The following is a 20,471-nucleotide window of genomic DNA, read 5'->3' as shown; positions in this document are numbered from 1 at the left end:
CTACCCAGTCAAGGGCAATTATAATGAAATCATTAACCTGGATTCCATACACTCAGGCAGGTACTTTTATTGCATACACGGGCAAAACCTTTCCAACAGACTATAGGCTGGCCTCGTGCCATGCTTTAACCACCAGATTGCAACAAAAGTGACTTGTGTGACTTCTGAGCCTTGGGCTCAAGAGGTCTTACAGCCTCCATTCTCTCCTTCTTCAAATGTTACCCTTGTCACAGGAAGACACACAAGCTAGCCTCCTTAAGGATGGGAGACACATGAAGAGAGAAGCCCAGTTGTCTTGGATTGTCCCAACTGAGCCCAGACACGTGAGTGAACCCAAACAACACCCCACAGAGCCCAGCCCCAAATGCTGGCCACAGAATAATGAACACAGAAGTGCTTATTGTTTTAAGGCATGAAGTTTTGGGACTGTTTGCTACACAGCTGTAGGTAACAGATAGAGGTCAATCCAAGAAACATCTCCAAGGTGTCCTGTGAGCTTCTCCATCTAGGCTATGATGCAGTGACAACCCCAGATGGCTACCCTCTCCCTCCATCTTGGCTCCCACTTTCTCCCAACATCTTCATTCTAAACACAGACACGCAACAGTCAGGATGCTAGGTTGTTAAGGAGCTGGGGGCTCATCTCTCCATCAAAGGCTTCTAAACACTGGTAGGGCTGGAAGGGGTAGATTGGAGAAGCATCTAAGGCCAACCCTGTCTTCTTAAAATTGAGCAAATGGAGGGCCAGGGATGTTAAATTGTATGTGCGTGATTCTCCTCTCCCCACCTGGATTGGGAACACCAGTGGTGGGTAACTCATGCATGTCCCACAGCTTCGCATCGTCCGGGTACCACCTGGGCCCTCACCCACAGTAGGTGGCTGGTGTATGTTCCCGGAGAGAGTGACTGTCCTCATCCGCCTAGTTAGGATTCTACTCTGGACCCCTAATGCAGAGCGACAGCCCTCCCTCTGTCTTTAGCCGCAGAAGAGCTCCCATCCAAAGAGCCCTGACAAGGCCATCTGGGCGAGGAGGGGTCAGACAGCTGCTTGGGAACTGAAGAGCAGTGCATTCCATGGACAGCTGGAGGAGGGTGAGGTGCTGCTGTGTCCGGCAGGAATGCTGCGGCCGCCTGACATCTGCAGCACCCGGCAGTTCAGAGGGCACCTGTGCAAACTTCCTCCCACCAATTCTCACTCCACCCTTGTGGGCAGGTGCCTTTACCTCTGAGACTTAGTCGGGGAGCCAGCTGGACCCGTCCTGTTCCTTTTGGCTGGTTTTCTCATCACTAAGGAGAAAAGGTGGTCTTGCTGGCGATGTCCTCCACCAAACACTAGGAATGATCTTCAGATTTCATCCACCTGTTTGCTCCTAGTTTCTCTCTTGCATTGCAAATGATCCCAACAGCGCCAATGGTTGTTCACATTGTTGTTGTTTGTTATTATTATTGCCGGAAACCGACAGTGCTAGCGAATAAGCTGATCACCTTTTAGAGTTTGGCTAATTCTTTCAGACCCTAGTTAAACACAGGAGTTCTGTTTTACCACAAGGATTTTCACTGGACTAGTCTTAGCCCTCTAGTAATTAAAGAGGGTAGAAAAAGAAAAGAGTATTAAAAAACAGCAAAAAGAAGCTGCCTGGATGGTATAATATCTGCAGAAGGGTCCCCCTTCCCTGTCTTTGTCCCCTTCCCTCCCATAGCAAGAGAGCAGGAGCTGAGATCGAACATCTTGCCGAAGGGGACATTTAAGGGCACAACTTCTTATTCCACACGTGAAGCCCACCTTGGACCGTTGCTGGACAAGGGTGGACCAGCCCTTTCAGGTGCTAAATATAGCAGCGAGAAAAGGGGAATGGGCCCCAAGGAGAGTGCGGGATGGCTGAGAAGGTGCTGGAGAGAGTATCTGGGAACTGGGAGCCAGAAGATGCTCCAGCCTCTCTGTGAATGAAGAGTATGAGCAATGGTAGATGGATCCGGGGGTTCTCCATGGCGGGGCTCCTCAGCCGGGGAGAAGGCCCAGCAGGATGGCAGGACCTCAGGCAATAAACAGTAGTAACAATCATATGAACCAACAGGCACTTCACTCACATCCTTGCATTTCACCTGTGTGGACCTTGGTCTCCTCATCTGTGCCACCGGAGGAATAGGCTAGAAGTTGTGCAAGGCCTTTTGTTGCTTCTGACCATGGGTGACTTTTTTAAGGGTGGGCCCGGGAAGAAATCCTTTCCCAAGCCTGCCTCTGGAGGGGAGGGTTTTGCTGGCCACCGGCTGGCACAGGGGGCACCGGGTCCGTGCCCTGGGAAAGGGTGATGGGACCGCCAGCCTTCTGCTAACGGGTGGGGCCGGGCCTCCTATGTCTTTGGCTTCCCTCCCTCTCGCCTCCCCCCCCCCCCCCCGGCAGGCCCCCTCCTCACTGCCCCACCCCACCCACTGGCCTGACAGCCGATGCCGAGGGCGGAGGCCACAGCAGGAAGAACAGAAGCAGCCTTGGTGTATTGTGGTTGCCTCCCCTCACCCACCCACAGCCCTTCCTTGGAGGCCAGGAGTCAAGAGGCTCAGAGCAGAAGTAAAACCGAAGATGGAGGTGGTTTTCCAGCTTTAGAGGACATACAACGCACGCGCACACACTCACACACGCAGTTACACACCCACACTCACACACGCAGAGATACACACATACAGATGCACATATGCCCACACATACACGGTTACACACCCACACATTCATCTGCACGTGCGCACACACATATACACCTACATATACGTATGCCCCCATTTATATGTGCTCACACACACACATTCTTACACACACAGACCCCGATGCTACCACATACTCAGACACATTCCCACGCTTTCTCACACACACAAACACGCATGTACTCTAGACATATCTTCCCTCTTCCTTCATGCCCCGCCCCCACAAAAGGAATCCATCTGGCTTTCCAGTGGCAGCCACAGAGCTCCAAACCATCTGGAAACATGGGCCCGGAAGAGCTGCGCCAGGCTGGAGGCAAAGACAGCCGGGGTCAGGGGAGGGGAGGGCTGAGAACTGGGCAGCTGCCAGATTCCAGTCCAAACAACATGCCCGCTCCCCCTCACATCTGCCCAGCCCCCACACGGCCCCTCACGGGCCCTGTGTCCACCTGGGCATCTCCTGCCACCCCCACCGTCGTCCTGTGGTCTGCTCCACCCGCTCTGCCGCCCAGGCCACCCCAGCACCCACTCTGGTGATGTCTAAAAACAGCCCCACGGTCTAATTTTAGCTCCAATCTTCCCTGGCTATGGTTGTGTGGTTTCTAATTATTTTATTCCCAAGATTTACCTTGATGGATAGTTCTACATTTTCCAATTTACCGTACAGTATCTTGTAAAGTGCCCTTTAAAAAAAAAAGTGTGTGGATTAGTCCATGTTGTTAATTTTGCCAATCCTAAGGAGAAATCTGCAGATAATCACCTGCCCTAGAAGCTCTGATTCAATCCTCATTTCCTTTAATACTAATAAAATGGACAGTTCATTTATAAGAAGTTCCCTAAAAGAAGGTATTGAAAAACATTATATTTCTTTTAAAGTTGTTAAAGGGCATAAATCCATTACTCAGATAGAGATCGCTTAATAATTTAATGCCTTTGGCTTGGCATTGTTCCCGGAATATTTTCACTTTATCTGTCTTTATTTTCAGGTTGGAACAAATTGAGGAATAATCAGCTCTGTTGGCGGGAATTGTCGAGGATCCCCGGGAAGGAGCAGGGAAGAACTGGGGGGTGGGAGGGCGGGCAGCCTCCCTCACAGGCCTTCAGTCAAGAGCAGCATGACTGTTGCGCACTGAGCTGGGTCCAGGGCGAGCCAGCCTTACCTTTGCCTTTGGGCCTCCTACACATTGCCCAGCAGTCTCAGCCTCCTGGGAAGCCCCGGAGCTGCATGGGAGGCGCCGACCCCACCTCCCTCCTTCCCTCCCTCCACCCAGCCCGGCAAGCAGGTGGGAGGGTCCACAGACAGAGACTTTCAGCAAAGGGGATTAGTTTGCATTTTCTAAATAAAATCATTTACATGATGTATTAACCCAAACCCATAATTAAAATCATTAACGTTTCTTTGTGCAGATTAGCAATAAAGAGAAACTAAGTGCAGGAATCAACATTCCTTCTTACAGGCTCATCAAACGACTCCCCCTGAAGAAGGCTTAGAGGCTTCACCCTGCCCACCCGCTCAGCACAGTGCACTGAGTTGATCCCCTAGTCAAGGACCCTCAGCTGACTTGTCTAGAACTGCCTGGGGAATGTCTGCCCCAACCCAGCTGGAAGCTGCAGAAGAGCAGGGACCAGGGGGCTTGGGATGTAGCCCTAGATGCAAAAGGAGGACGATTGAGTTTAAACCACCCCTCTCTAACCGAATCCCTGTTTCCTTCCCTCTCTGTTCCTCAGTTTCCCCTTTAACATGATGCTTCTAGTCTCCTTCCAGTTCCCCAATGCCAGGGCAGGTGTCCTACCTTGTAGGTAGGACAGATTTTTGGCCATGATAGGTATTCAAGACATGTTTGTTGAAGGAACCATACCAGACTGTGAGGGGATGGGCTTGGGGAGGTGGGGACATCACCACTTCCTGTGCAGGGGTGTGAGCCATCAGTGGGCAGAGCTGAGGAGCTACTGATGCTCCACGGGGAAAGAGTGGCCCAAGGCCAGCAGCATGGAACCCCACTAGGGTGTCCCCACCTCTACAGGCCCTGCCTGTGGAATAACCTCATCTAGACTCAGGACACAGCAGCAGAGTTAATTAGGCTGCTACAGGAAGGGGAAGCAGGGAGACCTGGCAGGCAGGAGGCCCGTGATCCAGCCTCCTCCCCCAGGGACAACAGCCAGTCCCCTTGCACAGGGGAGCACACCTGGTGAGGCCAATGGCCACATGGACCAGAGCCCAGGGCCGCTGGATGGGAAAAGAGGGCTCAGTTGTCACGTGGTGCTCCTGGTGGGGAGTTTGGGTCCAGGGAAACCTTACCACTGCTATGGTTACCACAGTCCTGGGCCATCTGTGGTACTGTAGGCACAGAGGGCTCACCTTTATTGAGTCCCTAGGTTTCTGGAGCAGTTCTAGATGCCGACCTAGGAGCTGGCTCTCTTTTCTTTCCAGGTTGGTGTCCTGGAGGGGGCATACTTTAGAATGGGACAGCCATGGGCTGGAATCCTAGCTCCAGAGTTCACCAGCCATGTGGCTTTGAACAAGTTGCCTAATCCCTCTGAGTTTTGGTTTTCTCACAGGAAGGGTGAGTAGAGCCTGACTCCGGATCGTTAGGAGGGTTCAATGAGGTAAAATGTGAAAACGTCCGCCATGCTACATGGAATGGAGGCCTCTATTAAAATCACCCAGTATGGCCAGTTAAAGATGGCCACAAATTCTTTAATGTTCCTTTAGTCAGGAGGTGGTTTCTAATCCTTTCTGCTTGAATATGAGCTGGCCTGTGACCCCCACTCAACAAATGGTATGTGGAGGAAATGACATTCGGTGACTACCAAGGAGAGATCATAGGAAGCTTTGCAGCTTCCACAGGGGGTCTCTTGAGACACCCTCCTTGAGAGTCCCCAGCCACTACCTAGGAAGCACAGCTACTCTGGGTTACTATTCTGGAGAGGCCACGGGCAAGGCACTGAGCCCAAACTACCAGGTGACCTTGCTGCACTGGGTTGCCCCACCCCACCCCCCAATCCATGTCTACCCGAAACCTCTACATGTGAGCTTATTTGCAAATAGGGTCTTCCTTGCAGATGTAATCAAGTTAACCTGAGGTCATACTGGATTAGGGTGGGCCCTAAATCCAAAATGGCTGGTCACTTATAAAAAGAGGGATATTTGGACACAGACATAGAGACACAGAGGGAAGAAGACCATGCAAAGATTGAGGCAGAGATGGGGGTGAGGCATCCACAAGCCAAGTAAAGCCAAGGACTGCTGGCAACCACCAGAAGCTAGAAGAGGCAAGGGGGGACCCTTCTCTAGTTGCCATTAGAAAGAGCGTAGACCAGCCAACACCTTGATTTCAAACTTGTAGCCTCCAGACTTAAAAGAAAAGAAATTCCTGTGGGTTGAAGGCACTTTCTGCTATTTTGTTACAGCGACCCTAGGAAACTAATCTACCAACCAGGATACCAGACCTAAGAGTGAAACCGTCTTAGGCCCTGCCTCTGGACCAGACCATCTACCAGCTGAGTACCACAAAATGACCTCAGTTGATGTCACGGGGAGCAGCAACATCATCCAGCTGAGATCTGTCCAAATTCCTGAGCCACAAAATCATGAGAGACCATAAAATAGATTGTTGTTTTGAGCCATGAAGTTGTGCGTAATGAGTTTTGTAGCCACATCCAAAGAAACACACAGTAGGTCTGTGGCCAAACTGAAATTAAAATTCAGGTCTCCGGTCTCCTACTTCATTCAGTGTGACTTTCCGTTCTACCATGCTCTCTCCCCGTCAAACACTGGTTGTTACTCTTCTTAGCTTCTTACGCATGCTCCTCCTAAGTCTTACCTCAGGATCCCAATGACGTAAAATGAACTGAGGACAGGTAAATGAGATTTCATCTTTGTACACTTTCACCATGACCCACCCCCTAGCTGAGTGTGTTGGGAGTGCCACAAACCAGGCGAAATAATGAAAACAAGCAAGGAGTAGGAGGAAGGGCGTGACGGGGGAACAGGTCTTGAGGTGGGGGAAGCAGGGATACTGAACGGGAAAGGAAAGCTCAGCTCGTGAGGGGCTTTGAATGCCACACTGGGAAGTTCAGATGCAGGCACACAGTAAGTACCACCCCCACCCCCACCCCCACCCCCGGACTCCAACAGGAAGGCCGGTGAGCCGCAAACGGCCAGGGCGATTTCACTGCCTACATCACCACCCCTGTTCTAGCTGGCTGGACACCACCTGCTTTCCCCAGCACTTCCCAGCAGTTAAGGACACTTGTGAAACACTTATCTGTACTCAGAAACCCAGCCGCAACACAAGCAAATTGATAGCAGTTTTGAAAATCAAGGGCTGGGTATTAAGAGCCATGTTGTTTTCAAATGAGTCTTCATGGCTTCCGGGAGAGGACTAATGTTCATCTGTGATTCTGCAATAAGAGGAAATGTTTGGCTAAATTATCTCAGCGACTGCAGGGAGATGGGAAGCTGCTTGTGGCAAAGGCCAACGGCCAACAAGATGCAAAAATCCACTTAGGAGATTCCCAACATTGCCACCTCAGAACCTCCCAAAATGGGGTTGGCCTCTCCTTTCAGGATGGTGGGTCAGCTCCATGCACACACGTCATTATCCCCACTCTGCTGTTTCTAATAGCAATCTGTGCCAGTGACAGTCCCTCCCCCTGTATCAGTCTCCAGGGTCATTGATCGTAACACAAGAGCCTCAGTGGAACTGCTTACAGATGTTTAAGGACTCAGAGTATCTTCCTTTCTTTTCCTAATCTCAATCCTACTCGAACCTCAAGACCTAGCAAAAATCCCTTCTTCCTGAAATTCTTCTACAACTCCGCTGGTCCACAAGCAGCCTGGTTTCTGACCAGGTGGCAGATTGTTTTATAATATCTCTATTGTCTTAAGCAATCTTTTACAGCTGCCTAAATATATTTTTAATTTATGATTTTAGTAAAAAGTTAGATATACCAAAGGCAGAAAACAACTGGAAAATAAACATATATAAGATGAAAAGTAGGTCTCTGCCCAACCCTAACCCCCAGTCCTCTTCCCCAGAAGAAACTATTATCTAGATCCTAGAAGGAAATCAATACAATTAAGTTAATCCACACTTTGGTGTAAAGACCAACGTCAACTCTCTCAGAAGCCATGTAAGCTCTTATCTGGATATCTGTCCTCACAAACTTCAGCCAGGGCCTTGGCCATGATAGGGCTTGATAAATTCCTGTTGCTTACATGTATCAACATTAAGGAAACAGATAAACTTAAAGCTCAGGAAAGCAACAAAGGCACCACATAAAACCCTCTCCAGCCTCAGGGAACAGAGGAGTTCGGGCTCTTGTTTCTGCTGGAAGAAAACTTCACAGAAGAAATAACATTTGAACCGGACCTTGAAATATGAAGAGGAGATTACTATGTGGAAGGGAAGGAGGGAGAGCTTCAATGTTTTAGGCTGACCTACCTATAGCAAAGATGGCGGTGGGAGGGAGGGGACCAGTCCAATGAGGGCAGTAGGTGGGATCTGCGAATAGTGAGGGTCAACTGCAGAATTTTAAGGTGGGATTAGATTATGAAAGTATTAAATAAGAGGATTTCAACTCTATCCTATTGGAAACAAAGAATCTGACAGTTCCTTCTGGGGGAGTTTGGCCCAGAGAGCCTACATCAGTAAAAGTCCAGGCAGAAAAACAAAGCCCATGTGAGGTAACTCCACAGAGGGAATTCAATATGGGGGATTCATTATAAAAGTGTTAGAAGGATTGAAAAGCCAAACAGAAGATGATGAGGTAATTCAGAGATTAGCAAGAGCAGGAAGTTGCGACCACTCCAAGGGATGGAGGGGAAAGGGGGAAGGTGGTGTTGCTGGAGCTCAGCAACTGGAACTGTGGGCTGGAACTGGAACTGAGGACTTAGGAAAACCACAGCCTTTGCTGGAGATGCGGCCCAAAGCAGAGTGTAGGCAAGAAATATTCTGGCTTCTCCCCTCCCAAAATTCCTTCAGTCTCCATTTAGTGTATTTCATTGACCAAACTTAGCAAAAATCCAGTTGCCAAGGGAACCTGGGGAATTCAGTTTGAAGGGGTCATCCCTCTGCAATGTAGCACAGAGAGGAAATCAGCAGAAAATGGTACAAAGAACAAATTAGCAAATGACAAGGACAGCCCATCAAGGATGAACTATGAGGAGGAGCAGAATGGCTACTGAGAGCAAGGAGACCAGCTGGAGAACTCATAGAATAGTGCACACATGGGGATGTAGGACTCCAAACCACAGAACTGGCAAGGGGGAAGAGAAAGGGAGGAGGGGACTAGAATCCCAAACAGCCAATAAATATAAGAAGAAGAGATGCTTAACTTCAGTCATCAAGGAAATGAAAACAAAAACCGTGTTATACACGCATCAGAATGGCAAAAATTCAAAGACCTGATAATACCATCTGAGAGGGTGAAGCAATGGTGCATATAATTTTGTATGCAGTCTTTGCCTGCTTGTGGGAGCATATTTTGATATAACCACTTTGGAAAAAAAAGTTTCATGTTATCTAGTAAAAAGGAAGATGGGCATACTCTATGATAGACAATCACCCCTAGCTATATAGCCTATAGAGATGTGTACCACACAGTTACATGCTAAGAAGATTTATAGCAGTTTGTTTGTATTTGTCCCAAACTGAAAATAACCAAATAGCCAATCAAGAGTAGAAGTAATTAAAAAAAATTAGTCTATATTCTTATATATTCATACAATGGAATGCAGTAATGAAAACGAGCCCAGGGGCACCCGGGTGGCTCAATCGGTTAAACATCCGACTCTTGATTTCAGCTCAGGTCATGATTTTAGGGTTGTGAGATCAAGGCCCACGTCAGGCTCCATGCTCAGCAGGGAGTCTGCTGGAGATTCTCTCTCTCCCTCCTTCCCTCTCCATCTGCCCTTCCCCCACTCAGGCTCACACACTCTCTAAGATAAATAAATAAATCTTTAAAAAAAAGAAAAAGAAAAAAGAAAATGAGCTACAACTATACACAACCAAATGGATGATTCTTCCAACATAATGTTGAGTAAAAAACAAGATCTGAAAGAATACATATATAATGATTCCACCTTCTTTAGGTTCAACGTTAAGCAAATATAAATGATAAAAATGAAAATATAGTTGGTAAAATAAAAGTAAGGAAATTATTACCATAAAAATAAGGTTAATAGTTACCCCTCAGGGGAGGGGAAGAGTTTCTAGGGGTTCTTGACATTGATGGTGGTTACCTGGGTGTTGCATTATAACTTCAGGTTAAATTGTATTACAAACTTTATTCAGTTTTCTATGTGGTATATTATGTTTAAAAGCAAAAAATAAAAAAGGACGGAGGGACAGAGGAAGGAAGTGTTTCAAGCGCCTTTTCTCATAAAGCTACCAAAGGATGTGTTCCATTAAAATAAGAGAGCAAACCGAGAAAGAAGATAACGGATCCAGGAAACAGGAGTTCCAAACAGAAGACAGAAAAAGAGAATCTTTAGAATGATGGTGAATGATGATCTCAGGCTGACAGCTGTGCCCCAGAGAGCAACCATAAAAGAATGGAGCCGGTCAGAAGCCTCCAGAGAGATTTCAACAGGAGATGAAGTTGACAGATTGTTTGATATAATAAGAAGGATTGGGAAGATATTTACTCAATTATGGGAACATCTGGATCTAAATTAATGATAAATACACAGGAAACTAACTAAACAAACATATAAACAAAACCAAAGGTAATGATTAACTCCAGGGAAACAATAAGTTGTATAAGAAAGGAATCGTGGAGTGTACTACATAGTTCAGGTGTGACTAGCATACATGATTACAATAATGTACATATTTATCCAACCACAATTATAATGTAAGGATGGGGATATGGGAAGCTTGTGTTTCTGGTGTGGATCTAAGGTAAAGGGAGCAAAATCATCATTCTCTACAGAGGAAACTCAATAAATAATAATGTTTAAAATAGGAAAATGAAAAAGTAGCTGCAAAAGTACATTACTTAGAGTCAGAGAAATTAAAATTTAAAAAGAAAGCAACAAACAGGAAAAAGCTGCCTGTCTCTGTCAAATGGGAAATGAGGTAGCATGGAGAGAGGACTGCTATTTTTGTAATAAGTCATATTAAACTCTTTGATTCTTTAAACTATGGACACACATATATTAATAAGAGCTAAAAATAAAATTAAAATCAAAAGGGGGTAGGAGGGACTATGTCTTGTTGAGGGTGTACACTGAAGGCAACATCATCAGATGCCTTCAGTCCCGCAGCCTCTGCCTGGCCATCTCTGCCCCAGGACTCCCTCAACTACAGTCAGAGTCAGGATTGAGGCAGGGACAAAGGGTACCAGGCTGAACTGACCCTGAACACAGATAGGACAGTCTTAAAAGAATATCAATATATTCAATACATTAAAATTATACCAGGATGAGTAGGGTTACCCTAGGGCTGCAAGCAAGAACTGCTTCATACAAGTGTCCTATTAACATGGCACAGCATACCAAGACACTAAATAGGAAATGCATTTTATAATTTTGATGCATACTTAACTGATATTTTATAAAATTCAACAATCATTTCTTTTGTTTTTTGAGAGAGAGAGAGGAAAGGGAAGGACAAAAGCAGAGGGAGAGCAGGGCGCCTGGGTGGCTCAGGCGGTTAAGCGTCTGTCTTCAGCTCAGGTCATAATCCCAGGGTCCTGGGATCGAGCCCCACGTTGGGCTCCCTGCTCGGCAGGGAATCTGCTTCTTCCTCTCACCCCTCCTCATGCTCTCTCTCACTCTCTCTCTCTCAAATAAATAAATAAATCTTAAAAAAAAAAAAAAAAAGGAGAAGAGGGAGAGAGAGAATCCCAAGCAGGCTGCATGCCCAGCGCAGAGCCTGACTTGGGCCTGATCCCACAACCCCGAGATCACAACCTGAGCCGAAACCAAGAGTCAGATGCTCAACCAACTGAGCTACCCAGGTGCCCCAACGATCATTTCTAATAAAATTTTAAGAATAAAAAACTTCTTGTTAATAACATAGCATCCATTTTTAAACTAAATTAGTAATAATTCCTCTAAATTCCGGAACATGTAAGGATGTCTGCTACTATCATCGTCACTGAAATATCAATAAAAATATAATTCTTTAACATTGTCTTGAAAGTTCTTGTCAAAAAACAAGAGATAAAGATGGCATAAGGGAAATAAATATCGAAAAGGAAGAGATAAAAAAATGTCGTTTGTATATGATGTGATTATATACCCAGGAAAATCAGCCAAAATGATTCAAATGTAAAAATATCTAGTGATCCTGTTAAGGTGTAACAGGTTGTTTCTCTCATGCTCTCCCAACTCCAGTGGAGTCCCGTCTCGCTGAGTTTAAACCTGGTGTCCTTACAGGGGCCCCAGAGTATCTGATGACAACCCCCATTCTCCACCTCCACTGCTCCACTGCAAACACAGGGCTTCCTTACCTCCTCAGTATGCTGTGGGTGCCCCCCATCTCAGGGCCTTTGCAAAACTTGCTGTTCCCTCTGCCACCTCATTCAGGTCTCTGCTCAAATGATACCAACTGACATTAGTCCTCTCTATGTCAAATGTCACTCTGTGAATCAGCCTTTCCTGAGCTCTAAGTCTTTCCTTTGTCTTTATTTTTTCTTTATAAGATTTACTGCTACTTAACATATTAGTTACATAGTTGCTTATTGCCTCTCTTCTCACTAGAATGTTAACTCTAAGAGGATGATGGAATTTTGTATCTTTGGAGCCAAGAGGGATATCTGGTCCATGAAAGGCATTTGTTAACTCTGTGTTGAATAAATGATTAAATGAAAGGCAGACAAAATACTCAAAAGATCCATAGAGGAATTACTTTTTCTTCTTTGGAAAAATAAAAAGTACTCACAGATGAAGAAATTGACAATCCCCATACATAACAATATCAACCTTCTCCATAATGAAAATCAAAATTAAAAATAGGATAACAGACTAGGGTAAATATTTGAATCAACAAGACAAAAATGATTAATTCTTATGGTCTATAAAGAGCCCACTTAAATTTATAAGAAAAACACCAAGACCATAATACCTAAATGAACAGATAATTCACAGATAATTCAATACAATATAAACAAAAACACATTGTGAAATAGTAATATTCACTAGTAAACAAAGGCATGTAAATTAAAGCAAATCGGGATACCATTTCATCTGTCAAATTATCAACAACAAGAAAAAATGTTTTTGTTAACTGCTATTGAAGTTGAGATAAAATTAGGAGATGCATTCCAGAGTGATGACACTATATTAAATCATGTTTTTGGAAAGCAATTCAGCAATGTAGAGGAAGAGCCATATAGATGTCTGTGTCCTTTGCCAGTAATTCCTCTATTAGGAATTATTCCTATGGAAATTCAACAGCAGCAAAAAGCTATTTGCAAGAAGATGCTCACTGCGGTGTTATCTGTAAAAGCCCCAAACTGAAAACATAAACGGCCAACATTAAAGGGAATGGTTTAATAAATTACAGTACCTCAGCACAATGGAATATTATGTGGCCATTAAAATGGTAATTATGCATGTAGAAACATGAAAAATGTTTATGATCCACTGGTCATTGAAAACATACAGAATATAAAATAGTAGGTATGTACCATGCACAAAATGCCCAGGATGTGTATACATTCATAAGATAATATATAAAAATAATATAGCCGTTAGATTGAGGTTAGAATTTTATAGTGAGTTATAAGAAATATTATTTTTTAAACGTTCTCTTTAAGTTTCCACCCAGCAGCTCCCATAATTTCTAACAAGTTAAATGAAAGACTCTGTGCCTGAAGCAATACTTTATAAACTAGCACATTGTATATGTCCCTGTAAGCCTTTATTATCTTTACTTGTATTTACACACCGTAGTAGGACCCCTCTTACCACTGCTTTCAACACCCCCTCTGCTACGGCACATAGTGGCAAACATGCAGAAATATGTCAAATAAATAAACAAAACCGTGCTCAGGCTAGAGCAAAAATGACTCTCATAAGCACTCAGGCCACCTGCTGATAGCTGGTGGCGCTTGTGTGATTTTTGCCTGGGCCACATATTTCTCTTGTACCTCTGAAAGTTTCTGGGTGGAGAGAGATCTCCATTCTGCCCAAACAGGAACACACGGTCTGAAAACCCAGTGGGGAGTTGATTCGGCCACCCTCTTAAGCCAAGGACACATGCCCAAAGGAATTTCCCCATCCTCGTGCAGGCGAGGCAAGGAGACCCCCTAGTCGAGGCATTCTGCTCCCCTGACAGCCAGAATGGCTTGATGGCACAGAATGGGGTGGAGGTCCAGTGTCTTACTTTCTTCCTTTGTAAAAATGCGGATAATGAAAGCTCCTACGCAAGAATAGCACCACACAAGAATTAAATGAGTTAAAATCTGCCAAGCAAAGTGAAAAGGACCTCGCATATAAAAAACACTCACACTATGTTAGTAATCATTGTGTTGTTGCCCCTAGGTGGAATTCACCCCTCCCTCCACTCTACTCTATTCTGTACACAGACCTAATAAAGAAACATGGTCCCAAACCTGGTATAGGACAGAACCTTTTTGTATGATGTAATTCCTAACCTCCTTCTGGGAAGAAATTAGCGTTGATAAAATGCTTAAGCAATTTTCTGATAAACTTTAATGAGATTAAGACCTTTTCTGGGAAGCCAGTTACCCACCCACTCAGCTGACTGTCAGTCAGAATGAAATGATCTGGAAACAATCCTTCTTTCTTGTATCCAGTCTAAGAGTGATAACCTAATCATTCTGTTTTCCTATAAAATTTTTCTGTGGGACAATCTCTGAATAGGCTTGCTTAAGCCTCTTTTCCTTGTGACCTACTTAAACTAAAATTTTGATACATGTTTAAAATTAAATGTCTGGAAGAAATTAGCAAACCTAACAAACAAAGTACATAAAATAGCTTATGGCATTTATTTGTATTCTTTTCTAATTTTTCTTACTAAGTTAAGGCCCCTGGAAGCAGGCACCATACTTGGTTTTACCCAAATTTTTACCCAGAACTTAACATTGTGACTGATACATAAAAGATAGTCAATAAAGGTTTGTTAAGATAATAAATTAATGAAATTACAAATAAACCTTTAAAAACAAATGAAGAGAGCACTTCTTATCCAGAAGAATAGGGACACTGTATTATAAAGCACCAAAAGATTTAGATTCAATTGTAGGTTCAAAACTAGCTTTTAGCTGTGTGATTTGGGGAAAGGTTCTTCACCTTCTTGAGCTTCCGTGTTCTCATCATACTATGGGGCTAATAATGCACTGTAGACCTGTCAAGAGTTGGGACAACTTACATACACAGTGTAATACAATGTCAGGTGCCTTAGGGCCTCAAAACATTTTACTTCCCTCTCTTGCTACTGAATCTCTCTGTGACATTGAGAAAGTCACTTCCTCTCTCCAGGTCAGATTCCTCATCCATAAAGTGAGATCTAAAAAAAAAATCCCTCACATGCCAAGAATGTCAGGACAAAATAAGATAATGAACATAATTCATTCATGTTTTCAAAAGTAATTAAACCTCAAGGAAGGCTTCTGCTTTTAGCCAAGATGGAGAAACAGGGACCAGATTTACCTTCCTGCTTGAAATAATCAAAATACTCGGCAAAACCCATGAAGCCTATGGTTTCAAGACACTGCGCATCAAGCAATAAAAGACAGTGATACCTGAGAGATGAGGAAGAAAATATGTGAGTCCTGCAACTGCCCCAATGACAGCCTCGAGGGAGTATCCAGGCCACAGAGCAGGAAGGTGGAACTGAGGCAGAGCATGTTCTCCCTGAGCCTATGAAACAGAGCTGAGTGAGAGTCCAGCAAGATCAAGGCAGTTCAAGTTCGCAGACAGAGGACCAGAGAGAAGAGAGTTGCACAGACAGAAAACCCTAGAGATCTACAGAGAGGTCCCTCGTGGACTCACCAGAATACTGATCAGGACACACATATGAGGAAAATGCCCGAAGCCAGAGAAAGAGCCACCCAAAAGGGCTAGAGAAAACAGTTTCTGACACTCACACATGGGACAGAATAGTGCTATTCACGCTGGTCAGACTGGAAAACCCCATAATTCGCAGGGCGGCATCGGTTAGCGTGCACAGAAAGGTCTTAACAGAGAGATGGGAAACAATTAGTCCTAGACTATATGCAGATTTAGTCCCACCTAACAAATCTTTAAAGTAAGGTCCTATAGGATCAAACTCTTTCCAATAACTTAATTGAGTCCCAGAACAAAGATCAAAAATATTTAAAGAAATGCAAAAATATTCAGCACACAACATGATTAAACTGATATCCAATAAAACACCTGATATCCAATAAAAACTTACCAAGTCTGGAAAAAAAGCAGCAAATTATGACCCATAATGAGAAGGAAAAAAAAATTAATCAAAACTGAGCAAAACTAACAACAGAATTTAGAATTAGTAAAGGACAATTAAACAGTTACTATAACTGTATTCCATATGTTCAAAAAGTTAAGATATAAAAAAGACCAAAATCAAATTTTTGGAGATGAAAACTATAATGTCTAAGATGAAAAATATACTGGATAGGATTGGCAGCAGACCAGACCTTGCTTAAAAAAAAAAAGAAAATAAAAAGAAAGAAAAGAAAGGGAAAAAATAGGGAACTTGAATACATAGCAATAGAAGCTACCTAAAAATAAAAACAGAGAGAAAAAAAGAATGAAAAAAAAAATGAACAGAGCATCGGTGCATTGTGGGGATCACCTCAAGCAGACTGATATATGTGTAATTGGAGTCCTCAAAAGAAAAGAGAGTGGAAAAAAATATTTGAAAAAATAAGAGCCGGAAAATCACTAATTTGATTAAAAAATAGAACAGAACAAAACTATACACTCACAAATCCAAGAAGCTCAACAAATCTGAAACACAAGGAAAGTATGCCAAGACACATCATATTCAAATTGTTCAGGACCAAGAATAAACTGAAAACCTTAAAAGCAGCCAGAAAAGAAAGACACATTATATTCAGAACAACAAATAGAAGGATTACAGCAAATTTCTCACAAAAAACTAAAGCAGACAGAGGCATCTGGCTGGCTCAGTCAAAGGGCAAGTGACTCTTGATCTTGGGGTCATGAGTTTGAGCCCCAAGTTCTGTGTAGAGATTGCTTAAAAATAAATAAATAAATAAATAAACTTTTTAAAATAATGCAGGCCAAAACAGTGGAGTGGGATCTTTAAAGCACCAAAGGAAAAAAAAAATGTCAACCTAGAATTTTCTACACAGTGAAAGTATCTTTGAAAAGCAAAGGTGAAATAAAGACATTTTCAGACATACATAGCTGAAAAAAACATAATCAGCAGGCCTATACTACAAGAAATGTTAAAAGACATTCTTCAGGCAGAACAAAAATGATACCGGGGAGAAACATAGGCCCACACAGAGCAATGATAGTATTGGAAATGGTAACTGAATTTATAGCTTTATTTTAAAAGGTATTTGAGCATACAAAAAATAATAACAACGTAGTATGGGGCTTATAACATATGTAAAAGTAAAATATATGACAACATTAGCATTAAAGCCAGGAGGAGAGAGATGGAAATGTACTACTGTAAGGTTTGTATACTCAAAGTGGTATAATGTCATCTGAAGGTAGACTGCGATGTTAAAGATTTATATTACTAACCTGAAAACAACTATTAAAATAACAAAGCATCACAGATAAAAAGTGAACAAAAAAGATAAAATGGAATCATAAAATGTAATCCAAAGGAAAGCAGGAAAAGCAGGAAAAATGGAACAGAGATGGAATGAATAGAAAACAAATAGGAAGATGATAGATTTAAACCTACATCAATAATCATACTAAACAAAGGGGTCCAAACACTATAATTAAAAGATAGAGATGTTACAGTGAATAAAAAAGGAAGACTCAGCTGTATGCTGCCTATACAAACCCACTTCATTTATCTTTATTTATTTATTTATTTATTTATTTATTTATTTTGAGAGAGAGAAAGTGATCAAGAGAGAGCTAGAGAATCTTTTTTTTTTAAATGTTTTATTTATTTATTTGACGGAGAGATAGCGAGAGAGAAGCAGGGGGAGTGGGGGGTGAGAGAAGCAGGCTTCCTGCTGAGCGGGGAGCCTGATGTGGGACCCGATCCCAGGACCCTGGGATCATGACCCGAGCCGAAGGCAGACGCTCAACAACTGAGCCACCCAGGCGCCCCGAGAGCTAGAGAATCTTAAGCAGGTTTCCTGCCCAGCAAGGAGCCAGACAAGGGGCTCAGTCCCACAGCCCTGAGATCATGACCTGAGCCGAAATCAAGAGTCAGACGCTGAACCACCCACTGAACCACCCAGGCGCCCCCAAACCCACTTTAAATATAAAAAATGAAATAAATAAAAATAGAAAGATCAAAAAAGATACGCTATGCCAATACTAATCAAAAGAAAGGTAGAATAGTTATATTAATGTGAGACAAAGTAAATCTTAAACCCAACTACGACTAGAAGAATGAAGATTATTTCATCAGGATAAAGAGGTCAGTTTATGAGGTAGAGGACACAACAACCCTAAATGATTGTACACCTAATAGCAGAGTTTTAGAAAACTTGAAACAAAATCTAAAGTAGAAAGGAAACCTTAATAGCCAATACACCTATTAACATAATTAAATTTAAAGTTAAAAGCCTTCCCATAAAGACAATCTAGAAACATACCCATACATATATGAACAACTGATTTTTGACAAAAGTGCAAAGGCAATTCAGTAGAGAAAGAATAGTCTTGTCAACAAATTGTGCTGGAACAATTAGATATTCACATGTAAAAAAAATGAACTTTGATATACACCTTGCACCATATAAAAATTAACTCAAAATGTTTACTGTCCTAAGTGTAAAACCCAAAACTATAAAATTTCCAGACAAAACCATAGCGGAAAATCTTTGTAACCTTGAGTTAGGCAAAGGTGCCTTAGATATGACACCAAGAGCACTACTCAGAAAAGAAAAAATTGAAAACTTGGACTTGACCCAAACTTAAAACGTCTGATCTTTATAAGACCTTGTTAAAAGAATGAAGACAAGCTGTAGTCTGGGAGCGATATTTTCAAATCACACATCTGATAAAGAAGTTGCATCTGTAATAAAGAACTCCCAAAACTCAGTAACAAGAAAATAAGCAAGGCGTACCCGGGTGGCTCAGTCAGTTAAGCATCCTATTCTTGATTTTGGCTCAGGTCATGATCTCAGGGTTGTGAGATCAAGTCCCACATTGGGTTGCATGCTGGGTGTAGAGCCTGCTTAAGATTCTCTCTCTCCCTCTTTCCCTCCCCTTCCTCCCCCTTTCCTCTACCCCACCCCCCAACCCCTCCCACTTGCACTCTCGCTGCTCTATCTCAAGAAAGGAAGGAAGGAAGGAAGGAAGGAAGGAAGGAAGGAAGGAAGGAAGGCAGGCAGGCAGGCAGGCAAAGCAACCTCCCCAAAACTGGGCCAAAAACTTGAACAGACACTACATCAAAGAAGATACATGAATGTCAGATAAGCACATGGAAAGATGATCCACATCATCAGTAAAAAGGGAATACAAATTAAAACAACAATGAGATGCCACGGTACAACAATTAGAATGGTTAAAATTAGGAACACTGAGCATACCAAGCATTGAGGAAGACACAGAATGGCTGGAGCTCCCAGACACTGCTGCAGGGAGTGGAAAGTGGTACAACCACATTGGAAAACTTGGCATTCTCTTTAAAAGTTAAAGATATACCTACCACCTAATCCAGTCATTCCACTCTCTCTCTCTCTCTCTCTCCAAGAGAAATGAAAACATATGCCTACACAAAGATTCATACATGAATGCTAGAGCAACCTTATTTGTAATAGCCTCATGTCTATCAGGTGAATGGACAAGCAACTGTAATATATCCATACAATGGCATGTTACTCAGCAATAAAAATGAATGAACTATTGATACATGATCCAACATGGGTTAATATAATTGTGTTGAGTGAAAAAAAACAGATTAAAAAAAGTACATACTGTATGATTATATTTATATAAACTTCTAGAAAATGCAAATAATAGGTAGGGATGGAAAGCAAATCTATCACAGAGCATCCCCTGCTCCATGGGGATGGGGAGGAGCAGGAGAGTATGATGACAGAGGGGCACGAGGAAACTTTTGGGGTGAAGGATTTATTCATTATTTTCACGATGGTACTGATGTCACAGTAATACAATTGTACACTTCAACATGTGTAGTTTATAGTATTTCATTTATACCTCAGTAAAACTGTTACAGACAATGAGCACTGCAGTGAAGAGGGGCTAGTATCAGCTCCTACTGGGTGTCTAGCAGAACAGAGCCAAGGCAGACACCAGTAGCCACCACACAGAAACCAGTCTGAGCCTCCTTCCGGTCAGGGAGACATTCCTCGCCTCCCACTTATGATCTCTGTGACTCATATCTGGGTGGGAGAACGGCAGGAAAATTTTTAAGCCGGTAAAACCAAAGCAAGAAACACCAGCGAAGGCCAAATTAGCTGTCACACCGTATCTGGCAGGCGGTTTGACTTGCTCACCCCCTCCCTGACCACCCACTTCCTCCAGCAGATAGCAAAGAAGCCTGTTCTAGGACTAGAGGGCTGGCCTCTCTGCCCGCTCGAGAATCTTGCTTTCTTCTTCCTGCAAACTGCAAACCATTCTCCAGAAACACACAAAATCATGATAAAAGGCAGCAATGTGG

The sequence above is a fragment of the Eumetopias jubatus genome, unplaced genomic scaffold, assembly GCF_037043125.1.
Source record: "Eumetopias jubatus isolate StellerSeaLion01/CBP00866 unplaced genomic scaffold, mEumJub1_p1.0 scaffold_16, whole genome shotgun sequence".
NCBI lineage: Eukaryota > Metazoa > Chordata > Mammalia > Carnivora > Otariidae > Eumetopias > Eumetopias jubatus.
The sequence above is the reverse complement of the archived record's forward strand: the minus strand, read 5'-3'. Positions refer to the sequence as shown.